We start from the raw sequence: 10,620 nt of genomic DNA, 5'->3' as shown, positions 1-10,620 counted from the left end.
TAAAAAGGCACTTAACAGCCAGGAAATCCTATCCTATAGGATCACAAAAAAGAAAAGGCTATTCAGATTAAAAGATACAGGTTGCTCCAATATGTCTGAATAGGTTTTATTTATAAAGACACTCCTCATATAGCAGTATACATTCTACATATTCAAGAATACTTAGGAGAAATGTAATTAACATTTCATTGACTGTTCAGGAAAAAAAAAAAGAACAAACAGTGCTTATAATGTGGCTATAATATAAACTTTATTTCATTCACAAATTTGAGGTAAACTGTTAAAACACCAATATGATTTACAGTGCAAACAACTTTATCTTTGCAACATTTAGGCACAAACCAATGTTATTAGGTGTTTTCTTTCTGATAGCATAGAAGACTTTTAAAAAATCCTTGTAATAAAATATTTGATGGGTTATTATAAGCCATCAGGTGGAGGCCAATTTGATGGAGGATAATTCCAGACCTCCCTTGATGATTTGTGGCTGACCTGTTCTCTCTGCTGTAGATCTTTTTGCTAAAGAATTGATAGAGAATTAATTTTCTAAAATGAGAGAGGAAGAGAAGAAAAAGGTGTATTGGTCAAAATCAGGCAAATATGACAATGAAAAATTTACAATACTGTGCTGCCAAATTTGGATCTGGAACCATTCAAAAATAGTGACTTCCATAAGAAGTTACCAGGGTATTATCTTACCAGATTTCTAGATGACTTTTCCTCCATTGCTGTGGCTATGCTATAGTCTTAAATATGGGCTATAGAAAGCCTCAGGATTCTTCCTATAGTCAAACGCTATACATTAATACTCATTTCATAACTTTCACTGTAACTTATATGAGTATATATGTGTGTGTATAATGTTTAGTGAGAGTGTGTGTATTATATATATATGTGTGTGTGTCATATATATATGTGTGTGTATATATGTATGTTTATATATATAATGTTTAGTGTTATTACATGTTTAACCTATTGGCAAAGGGAAGCCTAAAAAATAACCCGAATGGAAAATCTGTAACATAGTTTTTAAAAAAAGAAAAGAGAGAAAGGGAAAGAGTCCTCTGATACTTAGTTCAACTAAATGGCTCTTCTTTCTCAATTGGAGTATCCAGTGCATATTTTCCTCATAAGCATATTTTATTTTCTATATTAAACCACAAGACTCTTTAGTTAAGTGTAGTTGAATAATCTGAACAAGGTCCTAGAACTTTCTTTTTCAATTTCTCTCTTCTTCTATGAACTTACACAGCTGTTTAGTTCTTTTGTAAACAGGGAAGGCTAGGCACTCTTGCATAGATCTTTTTAGCATATGAAACATATTGACATGAATATAACATATGTGCCAAAGCAATATTATTCAGCTAACATTTCAACGAAATGTAACATAAAATTTTAAATTACATATTTCTGCCTATATTTGATTCTTGTTTACTGTATCTGATCCAGAAAAAAAAAGACTCTTATTATGAAAAACCATCTCTAATATCTTTGCATTTTAATAGCATTAGAAAGGAATGGTTATTACTAGTTGTTTGTCTTGCAATTGCTCTAACATCACCCAGTGTCAATATAGCAGTTTGAGTTGATCAAGACTTTTGATTCAAATGGCGGGTGTCCAGGAGAAGGGCACTGACAGACACAGGTATGTTAAAACATGGAAAGCCAGTAGGATCATTTTGTTTATTGGAGCAAGGTAAAAGACAGGTTTACCCCTCTGTTTGAAGAATATTACCTTAAGCAAATCTGTTGCATCTTATTGCCTTAGTTTCTTCAAATAGAAGGCACAAGCTCTTTTCCTTCTCAGGGAGAATGGTGTGATTATTGATTACTGGCTCTTCACAGTAAAAAATAAAATATGTAGTGTATTAAATTATATATATATATTAATCTTATTTTCTAAATTCTCATTAACAAAATCTTTTTAAGATTTAACACTTTTGTTCTCAGGAATAGAAGCATCCTCTACTAAAATATTTTAGAAATGTCTTTTGCCACTTATTCGTTGTATAAATATGAGATTGTCAATACCGTAATTGAAATGAAATGTTACATTTCTCTTTATAATTGCACAACAAGTGGATATTCTGCCACAATTTAATTTTCATAACACTGAATAACTGCAAATCTCTTAATACCTACTTAAACAATACGTCCTTTCATAACTACAATGCTCTACATAAACAAATATCTCAGAGTAGAACATAAAAGACTCTTGCAAGTTGAACAGGTCCTAGAAGTCAAAGTAGGTAGCTATTTTTTCCAAAATGTTAGTATCAATTTTCATATGTTGGGTACAAACTGAGTAAGTAAGAAAAACTAGATAGGAGCATGGAGTATATATTATGTCAACTGCATATGAAATTTCAGATTAAGATCCATGTCATTTTTATGAGCTAAGGCAAACTATGATTCATATGTATGTCCTCTGTACAATAATATTTTTACTTTTCTTACCTTACCTAAAAGTTATAAAAAAAAAAAAAAAAACACCCAAAACATACTGCAACCTGATGCAAGCTATAAGGAGGGGTGAGGAAGTGATACCTAAGTACTTGGCTCCCGGGTAAGAGGAAGTAAATGGTCTCTCTGTACACGAAACAACTGAGTGGGGGCACTAGGATATTAGATATTTTGCAATATGCTGTAAAAGCTCCCATAGTAAAGTGCTCCTGTAATCTGATCTATCTCTTTCTTTTTTTTATTAGTAAAGGTGAAGTACTGGCTGGCTTCCTTGCTTATATGACTGTTTTTTGTGCCTAATCTTCAGAAGGTATCAGCGCTGCTGACTTAAGTCATGCTGGTTATCATTTAGCTCCTGCCCTTCCTGGAGGGGTTTTGACAAAAAAAATAGGGAATTTTAGATAAATGAAATTTATGCTGACTCTCCCCACAGTGGCATGTATTTTAGTCTGATTTAGAGAAAGAAGGCCTATTTGGGGAAGATCTCTGACTTCTGTGATTTCCTTAATAATCATCCCTCAGGTTTTACTGGCTTTAAGGGATTTTATATGGCTTTATTTGAATACCAGTTGAGTACAAAGAAAAAGCCCGAGAAATACCTCTTCCAAGGATTTCCAGCCCTGATGGACTTGAGAAGAAAAGTTTTTAAACGTACCAGGTTTAGTAATTTAAAAAAAAAAAAAAGCTCCATTCATTCTCCTTAGCAATCATTTGAATAATAGGAATTTTTTTCCAAAAAGATCCATGCAGATTAATTGGATAATTTCCATGAGGGAAGACTTGAAATGGCAATTCAACTTCAGCTTCAATCAGAAACTCCGTGACTCTTTAGCCTGATCTTTGTTGCTCCATAGGGTTTTTAGCTTGTTAAGGAACCTCTGGTGCCATTACACAATTTTGTGCTGTGTAAAAGCAGGGACCCCAATGTTTGGGCAATTCTACAATCTGACTAGAGTTTCTGGTTTGCTTCCTAGAAGGAGCTTTGTTATACCTAAAGTGAAGTGGCTTTAATGAAACTCCATTGCTGGTGGCTAAAGGGCTTCCTGTGTCTAGTTAGAACATGGAGAGGAGGTGAATTGAGACCTTGAGACCCTTCTCACTGTGCCCCAGGGAAGCATTGTTAGCATCCAGGAGAATTTGGTTTCTAGAGTTTTCGTTTGCACAGATTCCATACTATGTTATCCATTGCCAGTGGGATAAAAGGGGAGGTTTTTGAAGAGAATTGATACCATGATTCTCATATGAACAATGCTTCATGTGATAGGCATGACCAATCTAAAGATAAGTATTTCAAAAGGAAAGAAAAAGTTAATTCTGTTCTATGGGGTAAGGCATAACAAGACCAGAAAGATATTAAACTTGGATGAGTTTGTATCATAGGTATTAATTCATAACAATAACAATAGTAACAGCAACAAAATATCCTCATCAGTTATTAGAGACCATTTGTGAAAAGTTACTCCAGATTTGTGCAATTGCAATCTCTTATTTATCAATGAAACTCTTGGTTTCGCATAAACATTTAGTCTTGTCCATTTGCTCCCCATCTGAATACGCTAAAACACACACACACACACACACACACACACACACACATCATTCATCTTCAGAAATATCTGAGGGTTCACAAAGAAAAGAAACGATTTAAAATATATGGATGTGACATTCTTTGTAGGCTAGTATCCTATTTCACAGTTTCACTAAAGCAGTCCTTTAATTCATTCCACCAGATCCTAGCAAACCATCCTAAGTAGTTCTAGATAAATGTATAGATAATTTCCCAAGTGTTACAGATTTCTTCATCAGGAAGTACTTTTAATAATTATTCTAATTTTTAAACAACATTTGATTCTAGTCTAATTCAGTCCCATTGAGTGTGAACTGATTGTGATTGAATATAACTGACTGTTGTTCGGCCTTTAGCAACCAGTTGCATTAATGAATTGCCTGAGGAAGCTGTCCCTCAGTTCGTCTGCAGTTATACTGAAGATTCAGTTGTTATCTTATTAATCACATAATCATAAATATGCTGTCTTGCTTTCTTCTAACTCATGAACATAGACACAAGAAAAAAAATCTAGAAACCGCTCAGGGGTTTGGAAGTCTCATTTATATTCTTTAGTAATAGACATGTTTGTCATGTTGGTCAAGGCACATTTTTCCATCAGCACCCACATGTCTACCTCTACTCAGATGTCAGTATGATACATGACGGTTGCCCTACTGTGATAAATAGTGAGAAGAATAGATTCAAGAAAAGTAAATACTAAATTGTCATGTGTCCTTCCAAATATGTGAAAATACATACAGTCAAATTTGACCTCAGTCAATTCTGACTTTCCAATTCAGCATGCTAGTTAGGAGACATGCTTTCAGAGTTTCACTTCTCAGAACTCCCTGCTCACTTCTAACATTTTGACTTATTCAACTCAAATAATGAGTCAAAAATCAAGAAGCAATTAAACTGAGTGAAATTAAATTCAGTATGCCAGTCTTTTATTCAGGTCAGAACAGAAATGAAAATTAGAGAAAGTGCCAAATTTGATCATTGATAAAAGATACAGCCTAAGATTTTAACTGCTGTATAATAATTTAAACCTTAAACTCTTACAGACATAATGTTTTGAAATATTGATTTTTTAGAAAAATAAAAGCGTTAAGCAAGTATAATTTCATATTTTTCTTGTCCAACTTCTACTATACTTTATACCCCATATCACTGCTCATCTCCCCTTCAGAACTCTTCCAGATTAGTCTTACAATATTTTCATAAGTTAACATGCTCAAATACCTGTCCCCATCACGTATTTTTCATAATCACATACTGCCAGATGCAAACTTTATTATAATACCTTCTTTACCTACTGTTTTCAGAGAAAAAAACTAATACACTTTAATACATTTTCTTTATATCCTTCTAATTTGGGTCTCTAATTTGGTGGTATAGATGGATATATCTAAACCCTTACATATTGTAATTTAAAGCCCACCAAGGAGGAAGGAAACTTACCTTTTAACTTCTTAAAAGCATCCAGAGATCCTGACATACTGTATTCAGAGCAGTAGAAGACTAATAACTTACTTTCACTAGTTATAATGAAGGTCAGAAAACAGTGAAATTACATTTTTTGTCCAGTGATCCAGTCTAGATTCTATAAACACAGAAAATATTCTTCATAAATGAAGTCTCTACTTAGAGACAGGTTCAAAAACTGAGCAGATCCATATTAAAAAAATAACTCAGGAAGTTCTTCAGAAGGACAAAAGCAAGGGTATGCAAGAAGAAATATAAAACAAAAAAAGTGAATATATGGGTAAATCCAAATGAATGTTGACTATCTAAAGTCAGTAATACTAATATCTTATGGGGTTTAAATATGCTTATCTAACATAATATGTAAGACCTCACTACTAAAAATTGTAAGACACTATTGAAAGAAGTTAAAAAAGAATTAAATAGAGGAATATGCCATCTTTACCAATTAGAAGACTCCTATTGTTATGTCAATTGTTACTTAAGAAGATTTCAAATTCACTAGAATCCCAATCAAAATTCCAGAAGATTTTTTATGTGGAAATTTAAAAACTGATTCTAGTGTTTCCATGGAAACACTATCAAAGTAGCCATGCAGAATAGTGAAGCTAGAGGATATACACTACCAGATATCAAGACTTACTATAAAATTACAGTAATTAAGATTGTATTGGTGTTAGGTATTAGGCACAAGGATTGGCACAAAGCCACTGCTAAAGTTCTGGAGGGGAAATATATCTTTACAAATAAATGGTGGTGAATTAATTGGATAACTGCATGAAAAATAGGAATTCTTCCCTGCACCAAGTACAAACATTAATTTGGAGTAGATGGATCATATAGAAATATGGAAATTAAAAGTCTAAATCTTCTGTAAGGAAACAGAGGCCATGATATTAATGACTTTGTGATAGGCAAATATTTATTAAATAAGACATAAAAACCATTAAAACAAAATTATATAAATTAATAGAGTGAAAACAAGTCAGAAACTAAGAAAAAATATTTGAAATGTCTGTGTCCAACAAAGGATTCAAATTCATAACATATTTGAGATTCCATAGGAAAAAAAAGACAACTCGGTTTTAAAATGGTCAAAAGAATAGGCACTTAACAAGCAAAAATATCCAAATGGATAATAAGCATATTAAAACATTCAGCATTGTTACTAAGTAGTGAAATGAAAACTAAAATCACAATGTTATGCCACAACATACCCATAAGCATGACCAAAGTAAAAAGGATGGGCAATACCAAATAATGGGAAGAATGGATCAATTATAAGTTAACACATCATCGATGGGTGTATAATTGGTACAACACTTTTGAAATCTACTTGGCAATATCTAAAGGTAAACATGTACTCAGTAAACATCCAACAATTCCACTCCTATGTGTATTCCTAATGGAAAATGAGTGATGTCTACATACACACACACACACACACACACACACACACACACAAGATAAATAGCTGGCTAGAGTAAAACATACATACATACACACGGGCATGTATACATGCATACATACAAACAATCATAACACTGGAAGATGCTTCTGGTCAAGAAAGATGGAGGAGATTAATTAACTTTACAGATAGAAAAACTGAGGCACTGAAAGTTAAGGAGATAGATCCTGAATACTGGATGTCTGGGGAATCAGGGACAAAGGCAAGTACTTCCAGACTATGAGTGATATGAATATGAGTGATATGAAAAACAAGATTGGTCTTTCTTTCCACTGGCCTTGGCCCTGTCCCTGGAACATAGCTCAGTGACATATTATTAAATGCATGAAGCAATAGATCATCTCTTATGCCTACAAACCCCAAATTAAAGCTTGTAGAAAAGAGATAAACAAGATGAGGCCAGAATGAACAACTCAAGGTGAAAGTGGGAGGGAGATAGTAATTCCATCTATTCCACATCCCACTATAAGACCTTCTCCACAAGGTCAATAAAAAAGGGGGTAAAGTGGAACAAATGTATTGTCTAGATGTTTGGGGAAAGTGGCGCAAAGCTATTTTTTAAACCATATTAAATATGTGGGGGAAAAACTATCTGAAACCAAATTGGTTACAGTAATTCCCTCTCAGAAAATACTTTGAATATTATATATTTCTGCAGTGATGAAACTTTTTATAAGAAGCACTTTTATGTTTCATATAAGTTGCAATAAAAAAAATTTCTTAAAAGACTAAAATAAATGTAGAATTTTATGACAGCAAGAGCAAGAATGCAGAAAAAGGATAAATGGTTTTAAGATGTTTTAAATGTTCTAAGGCCCTTACTTTGTCTGGAAAGTAAAAGTATCGATTTACATTAGTCTTTAATAAGTCAGGTTGAATATTGTAATATCTAGAATAACCATTAAAAGAGTAGTAAAAAATGAATATAAGTAATAGCACGGGAGAAATTGAATAATAAAAAGTACTCAAATTTTCTATAAGAAGGCAAGAAAGAAAAAAGAAAATGTGCCTAGAACAGTTGGGACAAATAGAAAACACATAGTCAGATAACAGATTAAACCCAAATATATCAGTGGAATTATTGGATCATTTGGTATTTCTACTTTTAACTTTTTGAGAAACCCCCACACTGTTTTCCAGTGACTGTACCAGTTTACATTCCCAGCAACAGTGCATGAAGTTTCCTTTTTCTCCACATCCTTGCCAATACTTGTTATTTCTTGTCCTTTTTATTTTAGCCACTTTAACAGATATAAGGTGATCTCATTGTGGTTTTGATTTGCATTTCCTTGATAATTAGTGATGTTGAGCATCTTTTCATGTATCTGTTGGCCACACTATATGGTTTCATTCATATGTGGAATCTAAAAAACAAAGCAAATCAATAAATAAACAAGAAGCAGAATTAGACCTGTAAATACAGAGAGCAAATTGGTGGTTTCCAGAGGGGTGGGGGGCCAAAGCTGGGCAAAATGGGTGAAGGGGAGTGGGAGATACAGGCTTCCAGTTATGGAATGAATAAGTCCTAGGAATCAAAGGCCTATAAATATAAATATAAATGTAAATATAAATATAAATAAAAGAAATATAGTCAATGATATTGTAATAGCACTGTATGATGACAGATGGTAGCTGCACTTGTGTTAAGCATAGCATAACATACAGAGAAGTTGAATCACTATGTTGTACACCTGAAACTAATGTAACTTTGTGTCAACTATACTCAAGTAACAAATTAAAAAATACATATCAGTAGTTATATTAAATTTAAGTGAATTAAATACTCTAAGTAAAATATATGCTGCTTACAGAAGACACATGTTAAATGTAAATTTGTAAAAAAGTTAAAAGAGAAAGGGTGTAAAAAGACATACCATGAAAACATCAAAAAATGTACAACTGGTGTAACTATATTTATATCAAACAAAGTAAAGTTTATGACAAGTAGTATTGCCATAAAGAAATTTCATAATAATTAAAGTGTCAATCCATAAAGATTTTTAAATTATAAATTTTATGGATTTATTCAAATGAGTCTATTCACATAACTTCTTGGCAAAATAGTAATAAATAATAAAATGATAAAGGTCCAAGATTCTTTCTTATGAAGTGAAGTACTTGGGCAAGGCAGATATTTTTCCTATGCAGAGTGTTTTTCCCACTTGATTCAAAGCTATGTTCCCAAACATGGAGGCTGGCATTCTTCTGAGTGCCAGATGCATTTTACATGTGTATGATTTGTCTCGCCATATTAATTATAAGATCTTTGAATATGGATCTTGTTTGTAATTGTTTGTATCTTTCACACCATGTAGCAGAGTACTTACACATAATACATGTTCAAAAAATAATGGCTGATTGACTAAATAGATAGAAGTTTGTGGTATCTTCCATGAGATCTGCTATTTTTCTCCTGCCATGGAGCTTTTAAAATCTTTTTTTGTTTTATAATAATTAGCTGTGGCTAGACACAACAGGTATTATATTTTCATATTATGGATGAAAAGTTATATTGATTGGCCATTAAAACATCCAGAAATTAGAAAGGGCTTAGTTAGCTTATAAATAAACAAAGTTGATTTTCAAAGCTACTTTTTCTATTTCATTGCATGTAATATCCAATACAATAATTATTGTTAATTTCTATGTTTTCTATGTTCACTAAACATAAGAATTATAATCAATTCTCAATCAGAATTTTACAGCTCTTCTACATCTTCTCTATCCCCAACGTCTCCCTCTCAGAAGGCCCTTTCTTAGTCTATAAACTCAGTAAAGTCATACCCCCAAAATAAAAACTGAAGAAAAAAAAAAAGCAAAGACACAACAATAAGACCTTACTTTTCAACCCAGTATTCTCCTCGGGAGTTTTTCATCCACTCTGGTGGAAAAAAACTCTGTATTCATTGTCTCTTTTTTACTCCTAGAAGCTTTGCCAACAGGATTCTGTTTCCAACAGTGTTAATGCCGAACTTCCTACACTCCTATCTTTTTAGTCTTTTCCCCAACCAACCTGTCCCTTGAAACTCTCCCCCAAATTAATTCCCATTGTCCTAAAGTTTCCTTAGATGCCCATTTTGTTTTATTTATTTTTTAGTTTACTAAGAAAGCTCTTTTCACTATATCTGGTCCTTCTAAGCCGGCAGACCGCCAAAGTTAGAGATAGAATTCTCTTCTCTTCTCACCCTTCACAGACTCTGGGACCTCATCAGCCCTGGCAACATCATGATTTATTTCTATGTGAGTGATTCCCAAGTTTCACTTATAACCCTACACCTCTCTCTGCCTGCTAAACACTGCCATACAACTGTCTTACTAATTTTTTTTGAGTTTTCAATTAGTTTATTTTATTTATTTATTATGTTATGCTAATCACCACACATTACATCATTAGTTTTTTTAAATAATTTTTTATTGTTATGTTAATCACCATACATTGCATCATTAGTTTTTGATGTAGTGTTCCATGGTTCATTGTTTGCGTATAACACCCAGTGCTCCACGCAGAATGTGCCCTCTTTAATACCCATCACCAGGCTAACCCATGCCCCACCCCCCTCTCCTCTAGAACCCTCAGTTTGTTTCTCAGAGTCCATCTTCTCTCATGGTTCATCTCCCCCTCCAATTTCCCCCCCTGCATTTTTCCCTTCCTGCT

The 10,620-nt window shown here is 33.1% G+C and overlaps 1 long non-coding RNA gene across 3 annotated transcripts; it reads right to left on the bottom strand.

Moving 5' to 3' along the window:
• Positions 1 to 242: 242 nt before the first annotated feature.
• Positions 243 to 5,999, bottom strand: LOC112821797 (uncharacterized). 3 transcript variants are annotated; one of them, XR_012378952.1, is made up of 4 exons: positions 5,943 to 5,999; positions 5,474 to 5,615; positions 1,736 to 1,837; positions 243 to 546 (listed from the first exon to the last, which is right to left on the bottom strand). It is a non-coding gene; the product is annotated as an uncharacterized lncRNA (long non-coding RNA). The 3 variants fall into 3 exon arrangements; XR_003207551.2 differs by lacking the exon at positions 5,943 to 5,999 and having other exon boundaries at positions 5,474 to 5,901; XR_003207552.2 differs by lacking the exon at positions 5,943 to 5,999 and having other exon boundaries at positions 243 to 519; positions 5,474 to 5,901.
• Positions 6,000 to 10,620: the final 4,621 nt, after the last annotated feature.

Source organism: Callorhinus ursinus, unplaced genomic scaffold, assembly GCF_003265705.2.
Source record: "Callorhinus ursinus isolate GAN/ISIS: 27379988/994484 unplaced genomic scaffold, GSC_fseal_2.0 scaffold8, whole genome shotgun sequence".
Lineage (NCBI taxonomy): Eukaryota > Metazoa > Chordata > Mammalia > Carnivora > Otariidae > Callorhinus > Callorhinus ursinus.
Note: the sequence above shows the minus strand (reverse complement) of the source record. Positions and strands in the feature narration are given on the sequence as shown.